Consider the following 21,805-nt stretch of genomic DNA (forward strand, 5'->3'; position numbering starts at 1 on the left):
ATCCTTATGTTTATGGTACACGTTAAGTGGCTTATGGAATGTAGAATCTAAGATAATGATACCTAATATCTGCACTGTGATAGTATCCTTATGTTTATGGTACACGTTAAGTGGCTTATGGAATGTAGAATCTAAGATAATGATACCTAATATCTGCACTGTGATAGTATCCTTATGTTTATGGTACACGTTAAGTGGCTCATGGAATGTAGAATTTAAGATAATGATACCTAATATCTGCACTGTGATAGTATCCTTATGTTTATGGTACACGTTAAGTGGCTCATGGAATGAAGAATTTAAGATAATGATACCTAATATCTGCACTGTGATAGTATCCTTATGTTTATGGTACACGTTAAGTGGCTTATGGAATGTAGAATCTAAGATAATGATACCTAATATCTGCACTGTGATAGTATCCTTATGTTTATGGTACACGTTAAGTGGCTTATGGAATGTAGAATCTAAGATAATGATACCTAATATCTGCACTGTGATAGTATCCTTATGTTTATGGTACACGTTAAGTGGCTTATGGAATGTAGAATCTAAGATAATGATACCTAATATCTGCACTGTGATAGTATCCTTATGTTTATGGTACACGTTAAGTGGCTTATGGAATGTAGAATCTAAGATAATGATACCTAATATCTGCACTGTGATAGTATCCTTATGTTTATGGTACACGTTAAGTGGCTTATGGAATGTAGAATATAAGATAATGATACCTAATATCTGCACTGTGATAGTATCCTTATGTTTATGGTACACGTTAAGTGGTTCATGGAATGTAGAATCTAAGATAATGATACCAAATAGCTGCACTGTGATAGTATCCTTATGTTTATGGTACACGTTAAGTGGTTCATGGAATGTAGAATCTAAGATAATGATACCTAATATCTGCACTGTGATAGTATCCTTATGTTTATGGTACACGTTAAGTGGTTCATGGAATGTAGAATCTAAGATAATGATACCAAATATTTGCAGGGTAATAGTACCCAAGTTGAAATGTGTGCATGCTTGTGAATCAATCTGTTTCTACAGTATTATCAATACTGTTTTCGTTCTACAGTTGTTATGCCTGTTGTGGGGGGAAGGCTTGAATATTGGTTAGTATAACCCTCCTCTCAGTTATAGTAATGATGACTGACATCATTATTACGGAATCTTGAATGATTTATTCAATTGATTTTACCTTTATCTCTCCCATGTTCACACTCTCCCTCTCTACCTCCATCCTCATCTCACTGCCCCTCTTCTCCTGTTGTGTGTCTCCCTCTTTCCTTTCCCACCTTTCTCCATCAGTAACATAGAAGGAATATAACTAAACTGTTTCGCCTGTGGTACAAGACATAGTAACATTTTGTAAATAAGTACAAGACAATGTAAGCTGAGAACCCATAATTTCATCGCTCGGGGTTTTCTTATAATTCCTAGTAGCGGACAAGAATTTACGTTGATGAAATTCATGAAGAGGTTTGATACTCTATTTCTTCCCATGGCAGAAAGATACACATTACCTCCAAAGGATAATAAATGTTAAAAATAAATATCAGGTAAGATAACATAGTTGTAAAACCATTTTAGATCATTTTGGTTTATACTAATTTGAAGCAATTGCAGGTAATTGAGATTTAAACAACTTGCTAAATTAACATGTAGGTTTTCCAGTGTACACCGTGACGAAAGTTAGCTCACCCAAGTAAAATCGTGATATATTTCAAACTCGCTGTGCACAACCACTTTCATTCATCAGATGTTAAGTAGAAACTGTTAATAATACGATTCCGCCTGTACAGTTAAGTCGAAGTAGGAAGAGTTCAATCGTGATTGGCCGAAGTTTAGTAGGAGTCCATAAAATGCGGGAGACGTGTGAGTTGTGGGTACCTAGAGGAGCATAGTTGTAATTTAATTTCACATGTATTTCCTTTTCTCCTGCACTTTATTCTTGCGATTGAACATCGAAAGCTCTTGCAGTGAACAAGGTATTTGTAAGGTTTTCGTACTGCAACCGCTTGGTTCAATTAACAGAATTTAAATAACCTATATGAACTTCTACAGGTTTAGTGCAGGCTATTGTTTATTGTCTTATTGTAGTTTTCTATTTACTTTATTAGTTATGTCAGTATTAAAGTTTGATTTTACTTATGTTTTATATTTTTACTTATACGTTTGTTTTGCTAGTGGTTTTTGTCACTAAGATTGTTTTTTTGTACTGCTTAAGTAGTTAGTAGTTCATTGTGAAAATTAATTAGTGCCTGTAATTGAACTAACTTGACGTTTTATTCGTATTTTTCTCTATGTATTTGTACATTGGGTTTAACGTTGAAAGTGAAACACACAAAAAGGATACTGAAGTGTACTGTACTACAACCTGTCTTATTTCTTATGTAGGCATCAAATGCATAATTTTTTTAAGAAACAACACTTTTATATATTTTTTTTTGTTAACGTGAAAATTAGTAGATTGTCAGAATGAGTAATCTTATGTACAGTGTGAATTTATAAGTCTCTAATTTTAATTTTTTCTATGGTTTTAACTTTTCTCACGGCTTCTTTACACTTCTCATGAACGATAATGTTAACGTCTTGCGTAGTTCGAAATTTTTGTCCTTTGAGCAATTGATTTTGTGTTTTGTTTTAGAAAATAAAATATTATACGGACTACTTTCTCACCTTGAAAAACTTATGCAAATGTGTACTTACACATGCAGATTAATTCCGTAAGTGACCGTTTGTCAGGTCGGTGAGTTCAGTTATCGCGATGTACGGTAGCTGTAACAGTGTGACGGGGACATGCAAGTTCATGTCGGGCCGCACGTACCCTACCTTGTTTGTGTGCTGAGTTATGTGACAGTTGCATGGTGTGCATAACAAACTCGTATGACATCATCTCTGACCTCCACCCCGTACTAACCTTGTTTGTTTTGTGTTTACAGCCGTGTTTGCAGTGTGCCTTTCTAACCTGTAACATCACTAACATCGAGAGTGAGTACTCGCTTATTGTCTATTTTAATCTAGTCACTAAGTTCGCCCATTGTTGTTTCTTGTGTTGTTGGAGGAATTTTGTTGGTTCTAATGGCGTCAACACGTGTCCGCGAACACGTGCTGGAATCTTGGTCGGAACCTTAAGGTAATGTGCAGATTTTGATTTTGATTGGCTGAACTCAAATTGTTTTTACCGTATTTATATTTATATATTTCCGTATCTTCTATAAAATTACAATACATTTTGTGCAATTTAAATTAATTTTGTGCGCTGAATTAAAGGACGCTAATTACGAAGACGTAAAAGCAATTTGAATGTTGAGTTCAGCTCCAGTCCACCTTCCTTTTATTGCAGCGTCTGGTATCTGACACTGTCTCAGACTTGAGTCCTGGAATCTGGAGTCACGTTCGTCTGAAGAGATCCCCGAGGAAGAAGCTCAAAACGAACCTTTACATCGTTTCGATATCAGAGACACGTATCAATAGTGGCCGTCTCATTGTCCCAATTATGCACAATGAGATACAAGTATATATATTTATATTTCATTACATTAATATATATATATATATATATATATATATATATATATATATATATATATATATATATAGATAACCCTATAAGTGGAGTTAATAACATTACAAGAAGAAATATATTCGATAAGACAAGAGCATTTACATTGAGTTTTAACCCTAGAACTGTTAATCGACATAATTATGTCGGTTAATGCCGCTTCTGTAGTGTTAACCGTCAAAATTTTGTCGGTCAAACATTCCCGCGTATAATTACTTTTTACAATATACTCCAGTAACGAATCGATATAATTCATGCACCATTGGATTCGGGAAGAAAAATGCTAGGGAACAGATGAGTTTTATTCCTCTTTGTATTATGGTTATGACGTAGCAAGCTTGTCATTTTGAACGTAAAAGAAGTTTGTTGTGACCGCCATATTGCCGCTGCCGTTCTGTATCACTTTCGTGCCGAGCTGTGGATATTTATAAGTTTTAATAGTTTTACGCGTGTTTTGGTGTCGTATTTAATGTGTAGTGTATTGTTTGATGTCGTAGTAGTGTAAACATATATATTTTAGAATAAATCAATTTCTATTTACTGAAATATGTTTGAGAAATTACCGGCTTTGTGTAGGCTATGGCAAAATGACGGCTAAAATTCATTTCACATAGTTTGTTATTGTTTTCACTTACTAAACGTTATTTATAGCACTCCTTTAACTCTGAAGTAACTATTTATTTTTGGTAAATAGATAGTTTTCACAATAAAATATATATTTCCTGTAATTTCTTTGGTTATATATAATAACTATTTGGGTTATTCTATATTTTTTCAATATATTTAGTTATATTTATAGTTTTCTAACTACATAATATTTCCTATTACTTATAAACCATAAATTTATAAATTTTGATATAGTACAAGCTTTAGAAACGATTTTATATTTTGCTGAATGAAAATTTTTCGCAAAATTTTTGAATAATGGCAAAATTTAACTTTTTTTTACTTTTCAAAAAATAAATTATGGTAATTATTTCATTAGTACTGTATATTCTATTTTATTCTAAGTAATAAAATATGCAATATAACATGTATTCGTAGATAAATGTATTAGCAAAACTTGTTTTAAACCAAAGTCTTACGTGTACACCCAATTTTCAGAATTTATACACATCGCTGCTTTTTGTTCTATAGCTTTATGATGCTTTCATAAATGTGTATAATGTTTATGTTTTTCTGAAACTAGATAAAATTTGACACAGAATGGCTATCTCACTTATAAATATTTCTCAATATAACTTCATTTGCTAGGTATGGTCCCCCCCAAAATTTAAGAAATATGTTTCGTAAATTTTATATTTGATTAAAAAAATTGTTTATTAGAAAATTTTTTATGGTTAATTTTACAATATATAGTGCAATTCTACGTTTAATTCTGAACACAAAAATATATACTCTTATTTATATTGCTTTTATTTTATATTTTTAATAATTTGTTAAAACAAACCTTGCGCGAAGCTCCAAAACAGCCCGACACTACAGGATGAAATGACCGCCAGTTCTAGGGTAGTGTTTGCAAAATTTTATCTGGGCGATAAAAATCTGGTTACAACGAATTTTATGAAAAGTCCTTTTTCTCTCTTATAAAACCAAAAAATTGATTTTTATACCTGGCATTGATGGTTTATTTACGACTGGTATTAAACAGTGCCAGACTATGATACATTTGATCTTATATGGGAAACGTAATTTAGTGTAATTCGTGAATCTCAATTACAACAATAGTTTAGTGTTCTTTGATAGCTCCAGTACAAATAAAAACAACATGTTTCAATATACAACGATAATTGTTACTAAAATAATCGGCTGCAATCTCTCCAAGAAATGATAACAGCACTGTGAAAAGTGTATATTGAAAGTCATATTCTTGTTTTCCGAGGAAAGAAGGAGTCTGCATTTTAAACTGCAATTTGTACTAAGCACTGAAATGACGGAGCTTGAAAAGCTGAAAAACATCAACTGATGAAGTCTGTCAGTTCCAGTTCGTCTGTTTTATACGTCTTATTCAGATTTCCATTTAAATATGCATTGTGTTTAATGTACTGTCCCAGTTCCACGTTTTATACCCTTTTGTGAAACTATAATGGTCGATTTTCACCGTGCATTTTTATTACAGTCGGTTTTTATTGCAGTGATTCACTGTTAATTGGAACTGCATACATTTTATCTTGTAAATCAGTTACGTTTCGCTAATTGTTTCTCTGACCTTGTGTATGTATATATAATGTGTCGTATTTTTCTCGAACGACTAAATTCAAAAAGAGAAAGCGTAATAACACGTGCACTACGTACAATTCGCTTTTATTATTTGAAATGGTAGCTGTGGTAAATATGTATTGTTGTTATATAAATAATAAAAACTATTTTATTTAATTCTGAAGAATCAGTAATATTTAACATACTTTATTATGTCTTAGCTTAAAAATAAGTGTTCATGTCCGATAGTTTCTAAGCCGTAAAGTTGTAGGGAAAACTTATTAGATTAAAACTAAGTAGAGGGCGTACGCAATGGTTTTTTTGTAACGGAATCCATTCAAGTTTGTATATTACAGTGTTCATTACAAGGTAACTGCTATATATTTACTGGTGTATATACATACAAGGATAAATGATATAATGAAATTGAAGTCTACATACTGTACCCGAAGTGGGAATCCGGTTCAATTGACTTTAAATCACGATATGATTAGAAAGGGATCATAACAAAATTAAAGTGCCAACATCCAACCGGTCCTTTATTGATTTTTCCTCTGATGTTATTATTAATTTTTTAACTGATCCTCTGATTGACTTTTTTGTCTAATGAAACTATCAATAAGACTACAACATGGAATACATAAATTTGTCGTTTATTGTATATTGTGCTAATTTTAGCTGTGGAACATTGGAATCTCAAAAATGACTAAATTTATCGGAATTTTGAAATAGGGACTTTACCTGCTTTTTACTAACAATTCACATTATGACCATTTTCCATTATGGCGGTCAACTTTAAAATTTCTCATGGAACACCTAAACAGATCTTGCTATTTTGGATACAAAATAAAATTTTAAAATCTCTTCATTTTTTGAAATGTTCTACTTAACTTATTTGTTTCTTCCGAAAAGTTGTTTCTACAGCCTGCAAAACATATTTATTGAAAACTCGAAGAACGTACAGTATAGTGGTTTCTATTAAAAATTTTTAAATTTCCAAAAAATCACGGTCAAATTTTGAAATTCTAAATTTATATTTTAAATTGACACTAGAAAGAGCCGAAGTTGCCCACATAAATTTTATTGTATATTTAGATGAGTTTTATATACCAGTGGGGGCATAGTTGGAATGGACAGTCTGCATATTATGCAAGAAATCTCCATGTAAGAAAGTTTTATGTAAAATGTACAGTAATACCAACAGAAATTGAACGTACAACTGCATCTTTTATTATGAACTTCGAAAACCATTAGTAAGATAAAGAAATGTTACGAAAGGTAAGTTTCTGAATGGAGTTTACTCGGTCTCATAGGAGGTATCTCATTGGTTGTTACATCGAGTTAAATACACCGCGTCTCTATTGCAGGAGCGTATGATCAGAGGTAAGTTAATTAATTAGCGCACTGATCTCAAGTCGGCTGAACTTCTCCGACAGTGTTCCGCAGAGGTGGAAACTTGCCGAAGTAATACACCTCGGCAGTGCTCATGGAGTTCACTCAAGTCGGCTGAACTTCTCCGACAGTGTTCCGCAGAGGTGGAAACTTGCCGAAGTAATACACCTCGGCAGTGCTCATGGAGTTCACTCAAGTCGGCTGAACTTCTCCGACAGTGTTCCGCAGAGGTGGAAACTTGCCGAAGTAATACACCTCGGCAGTGCTCATGGAGTTCACTCAAGTCGGCTGAACTTCTCCGACAGTGTTCCGCAGAGGTGGAAACTTGCCGAAGTAATACACCTCGGCTGTGCTCATGGAGTTCACTCAAGTCGGCTGAACTTCTCCGACAGTGTTCCGCAGAGGTGGAAACTTGCCGAAGTAATACACCTCGGCTGTGCTCATGGAGTTCACTCAAGTCGGCTGAACTTCTCCGACAGTGTTCCGCAGAGGTGGAAACTTGCCGAAGTAATACACCTCGGCTGTGCTCATGGAGTTCACTCAAGTCGGCTGAACTTCTCCGACAGTGTTCCGCAGAGGTGGAAACTTGCCGAAGTAATACACCTCGGCTGTGCTCATGGAGTTCACTCAAGTCGGCTGAACTTCTCCGACAGTGTTCCGCAGAGGTGGAAACTTGCCGAAGTAATACACCTCGGCTGTGCTCATGGAGTTCACTCAAGTCGGCTGAACTTCTCCGACAGTGTTCCGCAGAGGTGGAAACTTGCCGAAGTAATACACCTCGACCTGTGCTCATGGAGTTCACTCAAGTTCGGGCCTGACCCTAATGTCTGGGCCCGACGTTTGCATTGCAGTGCAAATGATTCATTACCACCGAGATATGATCAGAGACAAGGGACTAACTGAACTGTGCGTGGTACAAAAGTCCAGTTGGGAGCATGACCTGTTGTTATTAAACTTTTCTAAAACGAACATTGTGGAATTTTATTCCCAAACCTCCCACAATGTTCCTTACATTTGGTGTCAATCCAATAAGTAGAAATTTTTCTGTAAGTTTCTTAGGGGTCCATCTTGATTTTGACATGAAATGGAATAGTCATATAAACACATTGTCGAAGCAGCTAAATTCAGCTACATTCGCCCTGAGGTGCCTTTGTACATTTGCCTCCGAACAAGTTCTTAAGCTAGGTTACGTAGACTTATTTGGGTCACAGTTGAGGCACGGAATAATATTTTGGGGATTTTCTGGTGTCATCAACTTTAATAGAGTATTCAATCTTCAAAAAAGAGCGTTGTGGGTTGTCTGGGGAATGAGATCAGATGAGAGCTGTAGAGAGCGTTTCCGATCTAGTGGGATCCTAACCTTGGGCATCCCTTCTCATTATTCATTAGACAATGTTTGTTTTTCAAAATAAAATCTTTTTCCATATTTAAAAATCATAACACACGGCACAGAAATTACCTAATTTCGGACCTTTTCAGACTCAATTTTTTCAAAAACCCAATGTTTTATTTTGGTCCTAAAATTTACAATTTACTTCCAAATGTAATAAAAATTCAAACAAATGTAAACAGCTTCAAAAATTGTTTAAAGGCTTACTTGATCGGGAAGGCTTTCTACAGTCTCCACGAGGCTCTCGTCATACCCATGCATTGATTAGACCGATTGTTTTTGTAGTAGGAATAATTTTAAAATTGTTACAAAAATTTATTGTGTTTTACAATTAGATTGTATGCTATATTGTAAACAGTTCTGTTCTGTTGTTATTCTATAATTACTTTTGATACTGAAGTGTTGACTTCCACAGAAAACCTTTGTGTTCTATTGTGTGAATAAATTATTCGTATGAATTTTATGATTAATTGGTCGATTCAAATGTCCACTGATTTCTTATACCCCGTGTACAGTTGCTATTGTGAATTGGAATTTATCTATAGATCTTTTTGTTCTCTTAGGATAAGAAGTTTTAGGATAAGAGATTTGACTTAGTCCTTAAAGGACCTTTCCGTTGCTTCCGGAGTGACAAGATATTCAGGATGGGTAAGGTTAGGGGTAGGTGCCGCCTCTCAAGATGCATGAGGAAGGATTTAGGACTTTAATCTCACTCATATCTCCTTGGAAGAATGGGAAAACAGCTCTGTACCAGCCTCTCCAGTCAAAGCAGGCAGGGGGTGGACGCCCTTATGTCTAGGCTAGCAACAGCCCTTAACACATAGGGAGTCCCACCAACTCCAACAGCCACCCCCGCCGTACACTAGACGTGTCGATCTACCCTTGCACTCCCCAATGTCTTCGACATTTGCAGTTAGTGATGGGCTACTCTTGGACACCCATGGGGTTGCCCAGATCTAAGCGACACTCAGTGTAGGTTCAACTGGAAGTTCCGGAAGGTGCTCCTGGGAGGTCTGAAGATTTGCCTGCATACTTGAAACAATTCAGTATCTGTAACCGTCTGCTAATGCGTAGTTATTAATAAAAACATTTTGTAGTGAAGAACAAATTTTTAAAAGCCGATGCGCTGGTACACATGTTGATGTTAGTCCACAGGAACAGTAACACCACCTTGCACCTTTTACAGTTTTTAAATTTTATTTAAATTTTGATTTGTTATAGTATTAGTCAAAGTTTTACAATATGTCTGACTTTTAAAGGTACATATACCTTATATACGTTAAAATCCATAATTACTATCTGTTATCGTTTACAAATCTTACAGGTTTTTTAATATTTTTTATAGTTTTACAATATGTGGGATTTTTAAGGTATAACTTATACACGTTAAAGACTACGATTACTTATCTATTGTGGTTGGTTACACAATGAAAAATTTGAGAGCTTGGTCTAAAAAACCCTTTTACAATGAAAAACTCCAAATGTTTATAGAATGCATCCAAAATGTCCAATGTCCAAATGTCCCAAAATGGGCCCAAATGTCCAAAAGATTGCTCTTACAGACAAAAATGAAGGCAATTTCATTAGTACCAGAAATGGTATACCAGTTTTGGTCTTCTTAAAGAGGTTTACTTATTATTTTATTACATACACTCAATAATCCCAAGTTTTGTAGCCTTATAATCTATTGTTTAGAAGAAATTTAGAGTCATGAATGTATTAGTCATTATTAAATCTCAGTACAAAATTTAAAACTTGAACACAAAATAGTTTTCCAACTTTTTTAATTTTTAATGTAGACACCTGTAAAAAGCACTGTTTTTTCAAAATTAAAACGTAAAACATGATTAAAAATATATTTCAATATAAATGCTCTTTAATCAATAAAGTGATTTATTATAAAAGTTTGCAGCTGCGAACGTAACATTTTATAAAATTCACTTGAAGTTCATTTTGAAAAGCAAACAGTGTGTAAATAATAACAAAGACGTCATTTTTGTGTAGACAAGTAATTAAGAAAAGGATTGCGGCATCGGTGCGGTTAGTAAGGACATGCCTAACAAAAAACGTTTTTATACACCGTAACACAACAATCCAACCGCAAAATCCAACTTACTGTCGTTGGATTACAGGAACCCGTACAAAGAGTTTATATACCTTATTCAGACTTGTATATATTGATGTGGATTGGTTACAGATCCTTTTCCGGAAAGTTCAGTTACGATATCAGGGTGGAAATGAAATCCTGTTGACTGCATTGCCTCGTATATCCCGACACTGACACCCCTGTCTTCCCGCGATATTTCGCCCCCCCCACCACCCAGACCACTACTTGAGATAATACTTGACATTTTATGGACTCAAATGTCAATGTAATACGGTTTTAAATAGTCAATCTCACATAATTTATACATTAAAATGTAAAATGTAATTTACCTTTGGCCATTGTCACATGTTTTGTATTCTAATACGTTAAGGGGGTTTTCACCTGAAGAAGGGGGTAGATTTCAATCCTCGAAACGTAGCGTCATCCTTTTTTTCATTTTCATATCTATTTAACAGGAATGACTAACAAAACGTTGTTATTCTATATATTACTATTTATGATTAAGTCCAATCCGGCACTTAAAGGACCAAAAGTCGAAGTGAGAATTTCTGAAATTTTGAATCACAATCCCCTTAGTAACCACGAAAATAATCTTATTACTTACCATGAAGTTCGTCAGGTATCAATGAATTATCTTTGAATGGAAGTCCATTGTCACATTTTTGTATCCCAATACGTAAGCGAGTTTTCACCTGAAGAAGGGGGTAGATTAAAACCCTCGAAACCTAGTGTTACACTAAAAAAAAAAAAAAAAAAAAAAAAAAAAAAAAAAAAAAAAAAAAAAAAAAAAAAAAAAAAAAAAAGGGAAGTGTCAATAATCGTATTATCCTTACAAACCTTCCATCGTCAAGAAACGTATTACCTGTTTGACTTTCGAAGAATGTAAATGTATAGTTTACACTTATCTAACTGCTCTTTAATTTTCTCAGTAAATTAATTGCAATCTTTAATTGATGAAACGCTTAACTACAATAAGATGTAATCTATAAAAACCCAAAAGCAAAGAATGTGTTTAAAATCGAGCATTTAGAAAAAATGAAATAGAATAATTAAAAGTAGTAAATTTATATAAGATTTTAAATTCTCCTTGTACAGCAGTTGTTGCATGGTGTGGGTATGCTATTTTACAACTGATAGAGTCGTTTTCTATTTCCAAAGCTACATGGGGTTTCAGGATGGAGTCCGACACCTCGTGTGACAGTGTCCTTGTGTCATTGGTAATATCATTCGTCTAAAACCAATTGACCTTGCGGGGGGCAGGATGAAATGAATACAGGGTGTCCCGTAACCGTTTGATCAAATTTTACTAAATTGATAATTTTAAACCGCCGCCATTTTGAATCGGGTACCTGCAAAGAGCTACTATTTTGCAAGATTTTCTAACTCAATATGACAAAGTTGTCTGCCGAGGTTGCTGAGTGTATCTTAAACCGTTCATGAGATAGTATTTTTTCCAAGAAAACACACCGACATCTTCTAAACTAAGCAATATAGGACACTCGTCATTACGTATAATAGTTTTCATCTGCTGAACAACTTGGTGAAGTGTAATGAAACGGTTACGAGATACTCTGTATGAACAAACTTTCCATTACTCACTGAATGCCTTGTAAGCAAAGACGAAATTTTATTTTTTAACATAATTTATGTATGCTTGTAAATGAGTGCGTCTCACGTGCCACTACAACACACAAAAGGGTAAAATACATAATGCTGTAACAACTTTTGCAACAAAAACAACGTGTTAATTTTACTATGAGTGGTTAATTAATGTTTGTGCCTGTGCACCTTGAAAACATGAGAAGTTGTTTGCATATTTCATTGTCGATAGTGTAGTAATCATACTGCTTTGACACGTCGAGTGCCCGATCGGTCCGACAGCCAGGCTATATTCAAAGTTACGTGTTGACCGATCGGGGCGACAACTACGCAGCTGTAAGGGTACCTACTGCAAAACATGTTTCAAGCTTTTAACATAACCTAGCGGCAAAGTCTTGATTTTTTCTACCGAACCGAATACCTTCTAGATATTAAAAAAAATCACAACTGTACCTTGTAAATCAGCTGACTTGCAACAAAGCTAAATAGTGTTTCTTTGTCGGTCCGATCGGTACGACGTGTAATTTTCAACAATTTCATTGGGATATAAAAATAAACAACATACAGTGAGTGTTCATTGAATTGTAATGAATGCGTTTTTATTACGATAAAATACTATGTTAAGCCTAAAAACGAAAAAAGAGAACAGGATTGCCACATAGTTCGAAATACACATAAAATAATTATGGTCGACCGATAGGTCCGGCAACGGATTTTACGATCACGTTTTTACCTCGTAAAATGGCATGTCGGCCAGATCGGCTGACACTTTATGTATACACATATATGTTGATAAACTGTTGGAGTAGTATTCATAACTATTCCGTTTATGTATGAAACATGAATAGTATCAAGATGATGAGCAATGAGGTGTGGCACCACAGAATTAAAGTTTCCAAATTGCCTTGACATAACGTGTCGTCCTAATGTTTTTAAAAAGAGTAATGTCAAAGTATTTTCTTTTTCAGTTGTTGAGAGGTAATGTTAAATTACATTTTTTAATTTTGTCTACTACAAACGTTGAGGTACATGTTTTAGGCTGGACCATTCACTAGATCGGAATTTTCGGATTCGAATTTTAGAGGAATTTTCGCGTGAACAGTAACACGACCCGTATTTGATACTCGGTGGACAGCAGAGTGTTAATGAAAGAGTCGCAATTTCCTGTTTTCCCTGCAGTTTTTGGACAAACGACTCTTTATCGACACCGTTGCCTTGATCTAATAGATTTTAGAATGAAGCCGTCTATCTAATAGATCTGGGCCGTATTGAATACATTCTTAAATGGAATTCCGACTGAAAAAATTTCGTCAAATATCTTCCTAGTTTTGTACAATTGTTTTAAAATTGGAATAAAATAGTGCACTTGTCCATCATTATGCTACGTAAATGATACGTTGCATATTTAAGCGTTAATATTGTCAATAGTGTTATAGAAGTGTCCATAGGTATTTGATGAAAATCTTCTTGTTTAACGTTCACTAAGGAAACAGAAATCTTCGGACATTTGTCATAGTTCAGCAATGTAAGAAATTAGTAACACTACGTTTCGAGATCTGTAATCTGATCTCTTCCTCAGGTGAAAACTAGGCCGTTTTGGTTGCCAATTTTGAAAAATGAACTATTAAGAAAACCTAAAGAACTAAATAGTTTTGAGGTTTCTAATAAACATAAAAATAAAAATGTGGTCATAGTATGATTTGAGGAGTTCATTTATAAAGAACCAACAATAAAAAAGTTTCCAACCTGCTTCCTGATTTGTCGGCGTTTTCTACCGTGACGATCGCCATTTACTATTTTTTGGGCGTGGTTAACATGTCGTATGTCAAAAAATTCAGACACCAGGAAACCAGAAAACTGCGATCCAAAGAGGATCGTGGTACTGTTCATCTCATAAATTCCCCGAGCTACCAATCATCCTAAAACATGTACCGTAGCTTAATCTTTTCTTGCATTTAATAAATAGTGTTGTAATTCAACATTACGTATAAACTTCCTACAACTGATCAGGTTTCAGTAGTTGATCGTCCAGTGTAGACCTTTTATGACCTGTATTCTTTAGTTCGGTTTCAATAATTAGTGTTTTATATTTATTAAGTGCATGTTTTAGACATATTGTGCATGAAGTTTACAAACAGCATGTTAGTTTTGATTCTTTACTTATGTGCCTCACAATGCATTAGTATGAATAAAAATAATATATAGTAATTACGTGTTAATTTAGTTATCCACCTGAGGAAGCGATCAGATCGCAAATTTCGAAACGTAGTGTTATTTATTTCTTGTATGACTAAACGGTGGCATATGTCCAATAAAATCATTTACATTTTGTCCTTTACTTCGTCAAAAAGAAACTTAAAACAAGGTAGCGTTTAGGTTTAAACAACTAAATATGAGTAACGAAAAACATTTTTATGCTTAAATAAATCAGACCAATAAAATAATTCATGAAATACACGACTCGTGTGATTGAGATTCAATACAGATAGATGCTCAAATATTATTGAGTAAGGGGAGGTAGGTGGACTTTAAATCCCTCTTCAATATTATTTCAATGGATTAACATAAAAATATTCATGCATTACGTATAAATATAGAAATTTAATTTCTATATGTATATAGTAAATGTTCTCTGAGCATGTTTCCCTCCTAGACGTGGTGCTTATATCAAACTATTTAACAAGGTACATGCTCTTTCAAACTTTGTGTTTCACCATTTGTCTGCCTGATCTGAACTGTTTTCAACGTAAATGCGTCATTGCTAAAGGTATAGCATATTACATTTAATCTCGCTTGAATTAGAATTTTTTGTTTCTGACAGTTTAAAAATGAATTAAATAGTGATTAAACACTGCACACTACGTCCCTGGTTAATTAGCAATGGTTTTATAAAGTCAATTCTTTCCATGGAATTGAACTGTCATGACGAATTGAAACTAACCGATTTTATTGACATTCAATCAAGGTGATTTGTTTGATAACTCACTATATTTTTCCCACGGTCTGAATAAAAAACCTTTGTTTTACAAATTTCAATGTATAGTTATATTTTACTTGTTAGCAAGTTACGATGTGTAGTTTTTTATTTGGGACAGTTCATTGCCAGAATATTGTTATGATTATTTTTAAGAGGAAGAACTTCAAAATTGTGGTGTCAGGAATTGTAAAAGAAGTAATACTGATATGTTTAACCATCAGTTGATATTAAGTAACTTTAGAGATTGAATAGAAAATACGTTTATTGTTTTGTATTTGAAATAAAAGGTACAATGTAAAGTTAATAATTAAATTGTATTTAGAATTAAAAAATAAAACTTTTATTTAATGGAAACAAGACATAACATGGTTTATACGTGTAAAATTAATAAAATAAAATTTTCCAATTTTGTAAAGTTAAGAAATGTACAAAATGTAAATGATTTTAGTGTGTTAGGTTTTTTTGTTCTCTTAGGACAAGAAGCTTATAAATTGCACTTAGTCCTAGCTATTCAAATCAAAATAATTATTCAAAATACGTTTTAATAATGAAATTGAATTAAACTAAAATATACACTGGGTGACGTATCAATTTAGTTCCTTAATCAATTCGCGGAAATAAAATATAGAATGCACATATTTAAACCATATCTAGCACAGCAGTAAACTCTGTTTGACTAATATTCGATATTTCAATATTAAAAGTTATTAATTGCAAATAGAATATTGTTCACGAGGTCGATGCTCTGTAGTTAATCATTGAATATGGCGAGTTAAAATAAAATGTTACTGGGAAATACATAAATAAATGGATGTTATACGAGCCCCAATAAACAACGGGGAGCTTTAACGACTGGTCTACTGCAAGGGTAAAGCCATTAAGGATGATAAATAGCCGTGGAGCTCTGAGTACTTGAGGCTGGTCCAGGCTAGGTTTTGTAGATGCAGAATTTTCAGTCTTTGTATGCTGTCAACTGGTTCAAGATTATACGTTTGAAAAATGGTACATACTACATTATGTGGTACAATACATAGGACCATATGAAAACACATTGTTTCATTGTTCTGATTCTGTAAGCAATCAATATACTATATAGTGTTTGCCTATTATTTTATTTAATAATAATTAAAATTATTCAAATATAACACAAACTCATATATGTATACTCAAACATATATATATGTATGTATTCATATATATATGAATATATATATATATATTTATATGAATGTTTGTGTGTTTGTCCTTTATGGAATCGTGAACTATTTGAACGATCATTGTGAAAATTTGTATGTATATGTATTTTTCCACGGAGAAGGTTTATATGCTATGCCCATTGATGTAACTCGCCACCAAGTGACGCTGCAAAAGATAATAGTCTTTAAAGCGCCTGCACATTATTAACTGCAATTACCTGACAGTTATGTATATTAAATAACCAAATACTATTTGAAGGCGCTAAGTTATGATGAGGAATTTCTCTTTAAGATAAATTTCTGGTTGAACTTAAAGCTTGAGTCTTAGACTACTTCATAATAAAGTAAAGATACGTGTACAATAGCTATAAATATACAGACACTTTCTTAATCTTGGCAACAAGGCAAACTCTACATCGGCGTTGGAAATCTAATTAACTTGTACCAGAAGTGCACATACACGGGCAAAGCTTACGTAGAGCGTGCGAAGCCGCGGGAATTAGCTAGTAAATTTATAAAAATAGTACAGTAAAATGTATCTGTGACTCGTTGAAATAACACAACATCTATGAATAGAATGAAAAAAACGTTGTATTATATTTTCTGCACCTAATCGTTACACAAAATAAAATAGTACCTTAAAATGTTCCTAAAATATATTTCCGGTGCGATACTTGTGAAGCTATACGATAATGCCAGCATTGTCCCTGCTTTCAGTTATCATTCAGCTAATCAGTATCAACGGTTAGGGAGGGAATGAGAGATAAAATTTCAGTTTTTTAGAAATGAAAGATAGTATTTAAATTTTTGTAAACAATATACAAAAAAAGCATTGGACATGTCATATAACTTTACTTCAATTTGAGCCTTGTTACATGTTGCTGCATCAGATACTCAGTAGAATAGAATAAACTTTTTGAGTATCTATTGAGAAATATCTTAGGAACAACAAATTATAAATTAATATACCTCACTTAATATTTTAGACAGAAAGTGGGATGAAAAAACAGTGCAATATTCAGACACCAATCATAAGAGTTTTATCCAAATTTAATTACAGAGCCAATTGAAAAGTAGAAACAACAATTTTAATCAAATGAAGGCATAACGTTGTCTTTCTTTTATCACTATTAAAAGCGTTTGAGGTATATTTAACGTTTTTAAGCAAACATGTTATCCTACGTTTTAAAAGTCACGACAGGTAAACCGTCTAGGAGATCCAATTTTGAGTATATAAATGCACAATCTGGTTTTCAATAGACTAATTTCTCAAAAAAAAAAAACTTTATTGTCAGTCGCAAGGTTTTTGGAGGAGGTCGAAGTGGGATGATATCGGAAGGATTAGAAATGTCAAACTATAATTATTTTTGACGATCATATCTTTCGTACCCCGTCCGTCAAGATAATAAATAATAGTTAACTGATGTCAATTTAACATTTTTTTCACATGATTGACTTTTTTTTAACAGAGGATCAGGTTTTCTGGCCTGGTAGTTGCCTCTCAGCCATCCGGGTTACTGTGCACCCTCTTCCAGCTTTAAGCTGTGTCAAATCCCAGTCCTTTACAAACCCATGAGATCTTCTGAGAACAATGCTTAGCTGTTTCAACCAGCGGAAGAGGTATGCCTGAGAAAACCAAAGGGCCATGGGCGTTTGCTTTGTAATGCCGGACACTCAAATATGACGTGCTCAACTGTTTCATCAGCCTCGCCACATTTCCTGCACAGTGTTTCTGAACCGGAATACATATTTTGTTCAGATGGCTTCGGAATATCCAATGACCTGTAATATAACCAGTCATCTTACCGATCTTCGTTCTACTCATTCTAAGGGTATCTCCTGCAATGTTCCTTGATGGTCCGTTGAGCATCCACTTTGCTTGTACATCCCCCTCAGTTTTTCTCCAATGTTGTCGGTGTTTGTCAAACACCCACTTGGCAACTGATCTACGTGTTAAGCTTAGTAATCCCCACACGTTGGTTCAGGATCAGTAAGAGGACAGTTTCCTCCTAAGTTAGCACAACTGTCTGCTCCTTCATTACCTGTGATTTCTCAATGTCCAGACACCAATGTTAGAATAACTTTTTTGGTTTTCGCCGGTTCGGTTGTCGGTCGGTTAAAATAATGTGATCTAAAACAAATTGTTCCATATTTTTAAACCATTTACGAGTGAACGCTCTAATATCGGTATCTGTTTCGCTGTTGCTTTCTTTGTCCATAAAAACCGTCGGTAATTAGTGATTTTTAATTTAAGAATACGAGTGCGAACTGTCAAAATGAAATAAGCTGATGTTAAGTTGGTCAGTTAATTTGTCAATCAATCAGCCGGTATCTAGAGCAACCCGCATCAAAGCAGTCATCCCCCACCCTATACACCCTGCACCCGACACTGTTGCCAGTTTTACGTGTGTGGAAAATTTGTAAATCGTCTCAACATCAGGAAACATTTGATGGTTAACAGAGATAAGGCAACACTATGACCGAATTAGTGCGGTTTAATTAAGTTGATTGAGAATAACGTGTAAACATACGTGTAATCAGCTGTTTTAAACGAAAAAAATACTCCCATAAGATTACAAATAGAACTATAAAACCGGGGATAGAACACTGTATGGATATATTTAAAATCCACAAAAAGCGATATCTTATTTTTGAAAGTTTGCGATTTATACCAAATATGTATTTAAATAATAATATTTTTTTAATGAACTTATTGTAAAATACTATATGGAAAGAGTGTGTTAACCTTTTTCATAAACTTTAATCTGCCTTTCATTTCCTAACCGTTATACGTTTTATCAGCAAGAAATGTTTGTGGGATTAATCACGAAATTAATTTTATGTAAAATTTAGAAATTTTGCTATAAAAACTAAGACCATCACATACATAGAAACATAAAAGAGTAGACCTCTCAGCTAGCACATCTCACTGTAAATGTACTGACACACAATGAAGATGCTCACCATTATGTAACGTGACATACATCACCTAACACATGGATATTGTGTCCCTGCTCTGACATTACTGTCATGCTCACTCACCTAGAGCTCCCAGCTAGCACATCTCACTGTAAATGTACTGACACACAATGAAGATGCTCACCATTATGTAACGTGACATACATCACCTAACACATGGATATTGTGTCCCTGCTCTGACATTACTGTCATGCTCACTCACCTAGAGCTCCCAGCTAGCTAGCACATCTCACTGTAAATGTACTGACACACAATGAAGATGCTCACCATTATGTAACGTGACATACATCACCTAACACATGGATATTGTGTCCCTGCTCTGACATTACTGTCATGCTCACTCACCTAGAGCTCCCAGCTAGCACATCTCACTGTAAATGTACTGACACACAATGAAGATGCTCACCATTATGTAACGTGACATACATCACCTAACACATGGACATTGTGTCCCTGCTCTGACATTACTGTCATGCTCACTCACCTAGAGCTCCCAGCTAGCACATCTCACTGTAAATGTACTGACACACAATGAAGATGCTCACCATTATGTAACGTGACATACATCACCTAACACATGGACATTGTGTCCCTGCTCTGACATTACTGTCATGCTCACTCACCTAGAGCTCCCAGCTAGCACATCTCACTGTAAATGTACTGACACACAATGAAGATGCTCACCATTATGTAACGTGACATACATCACCTAACACATGGACATTGTGTCCCTGCTCTGACATTACTGTCATGCTCACTCACCTAGAGCTCCCAGCTAGCACATCTCACTGTAAATGTACTGACACACAATGAAGATGCTCACCATTATGTAACGTGACATACATCACCTAACACATGGATATTGTGTCCCTGCTCTGACATTACTGTCATGCTCACTCACCTAGAGCTCCCAGCTAGCACATCTCACTGTAAATGTACTGACACACAATGAAGATGCTCACCATTATGTAACGTGACATAACATCACCTAACACATGGAAATTGTGTGTCCCTGCTCTGACATTACTGTCATGCTCACTCACCTAGACCTCCCAGCTAGGAACATCTCACTGTAAATGTACTGACACACAATGAAGATGCTCACCATTATGTAACGTGACATACATCACCTAACACATGGACATTGTGTCCCTGCTCTGACATTACTGTCATGCTCACTCACCTAGAGCTCCCAGCTAGCACATCTCACTGTAAATGTACTGACACACAATGAAGATGCTCACCATTATGTAACGTGACATACATCACCTAACACATGGACATTGTGTCCCTGCTCTGACATTACTGTCATGCTCACTCACCTAGACCTCCCAGCTAGGACATCTCACACTGTAAATGTACTGACACACAATGAAGATGCTCACCATTATGTAACGTGACATACATCACCTAACACATGGATATTGTGTCCCTGCTCTGACATTACTGTCATGCTCACTCACCTAGACCTCCAGCTAGCACATCTCACTGTAAATGTACTGACACACAATGAAGATGCTCACCATTATGTAACGTGACATACATCACCTAACACATGGATATTGTGTCCCTGCTCTGACATTACTGTCATGCTCACTCACCTAGAGCTCCCAGCTAGGACATCTCACTGTAAATGTACTGACACACAATGAAGATGCTCACCATTATGTAACGTGACATACATCACCTAACACATGGACAATTGTGTCCTGCTCTGACATTACTGTCATGCTCACTCACCTAGAGCTCCCAGCTAGCACATCTCACTGTAAATGTACTGACACACAATGAAGATGCTCACCATTATGTAACGTGACATACATCACCTAACACATGGACATTGTGTCCCTGCTCTGACATTACTGTCATGCTCACTCACCTAGACCTCCCAGCTAGGACATCTCACTGTAAATGTACTGACACACAATGAAGATGCTCACCATTATGTAACGTGACATACATCACCTAACACATGAAACATTGTGTCCCTGCTCTGACATTACTGTCATGCTCACTCACCTAGACCTCCCAGCTAGGACATCTCACTGTAAATGTACTGACACACAATGAAGATGCTCACCATTATGTAACGTGACATACATCACCTAACACATGAACATTGTGTCCCTGCTCTGACATTACTGTCATGCTCACTCACCTAGACCTCCCAGCTAGACATCTCACTGTAAATGTACTGACACACAATGAAGATGCTCACCATTATGTAACGTGACATACATCACCTAACACATGAACATTGTGTCCCTGCTCTGACATTACTGTCATGCTCACTCACCTAGACCTCCCAGCTAGGACATCTCACTGTAAATGTACTGACACACAATGAAGATGCTCACCATTATGTAACGTGACATACATCACCTAACACATG

The 21,805-nt window shown here is 35.1% G+C and overlaps 1 protein-coding gene across 3 annotated transcripts in view; it reads left to right on the plus strand.

Annotated features, from left to right (window-relative positions):
- The window catches only part of LOC124366414 (transmembrane protein 47), a 431,582-nt gene that overhangs the window by 69,939 nt on the left and 339,838 nt on the right, over positions 1-21,805 (plus strand). The window contains exon 2 of one of the 3 annotated variants that reach the window (XM_046822954.1): positions 2,952-3,000. The exons of the other annotated variants lie outside the window; for them this stretch is intronic. The gene's annotated coding sequence lies outside the window, so the exon portion shown is untranslated. The remainder of the gene's footprint in view (positions 1-2,951; positions 3,001-21,805) is intronic. 3 annotated transcript variants of the gene reach the window in all.

This window comes from Homalodisca vitripennis, chromosome 7 (genome assembly GCF_021130785.1).
Source record: "Homalodisca vitripennis isolate AUS2020 chromosome 7, UT_GWSS_2.1, whole genome shotgun sequence".
NCBI classification, from domain to species: Eukaryota; Metazoa; Arthropoda; class Insecta; order Hemiptera; family Cicadellidae; genus Homalodisca; species Homalodisca vitripennis.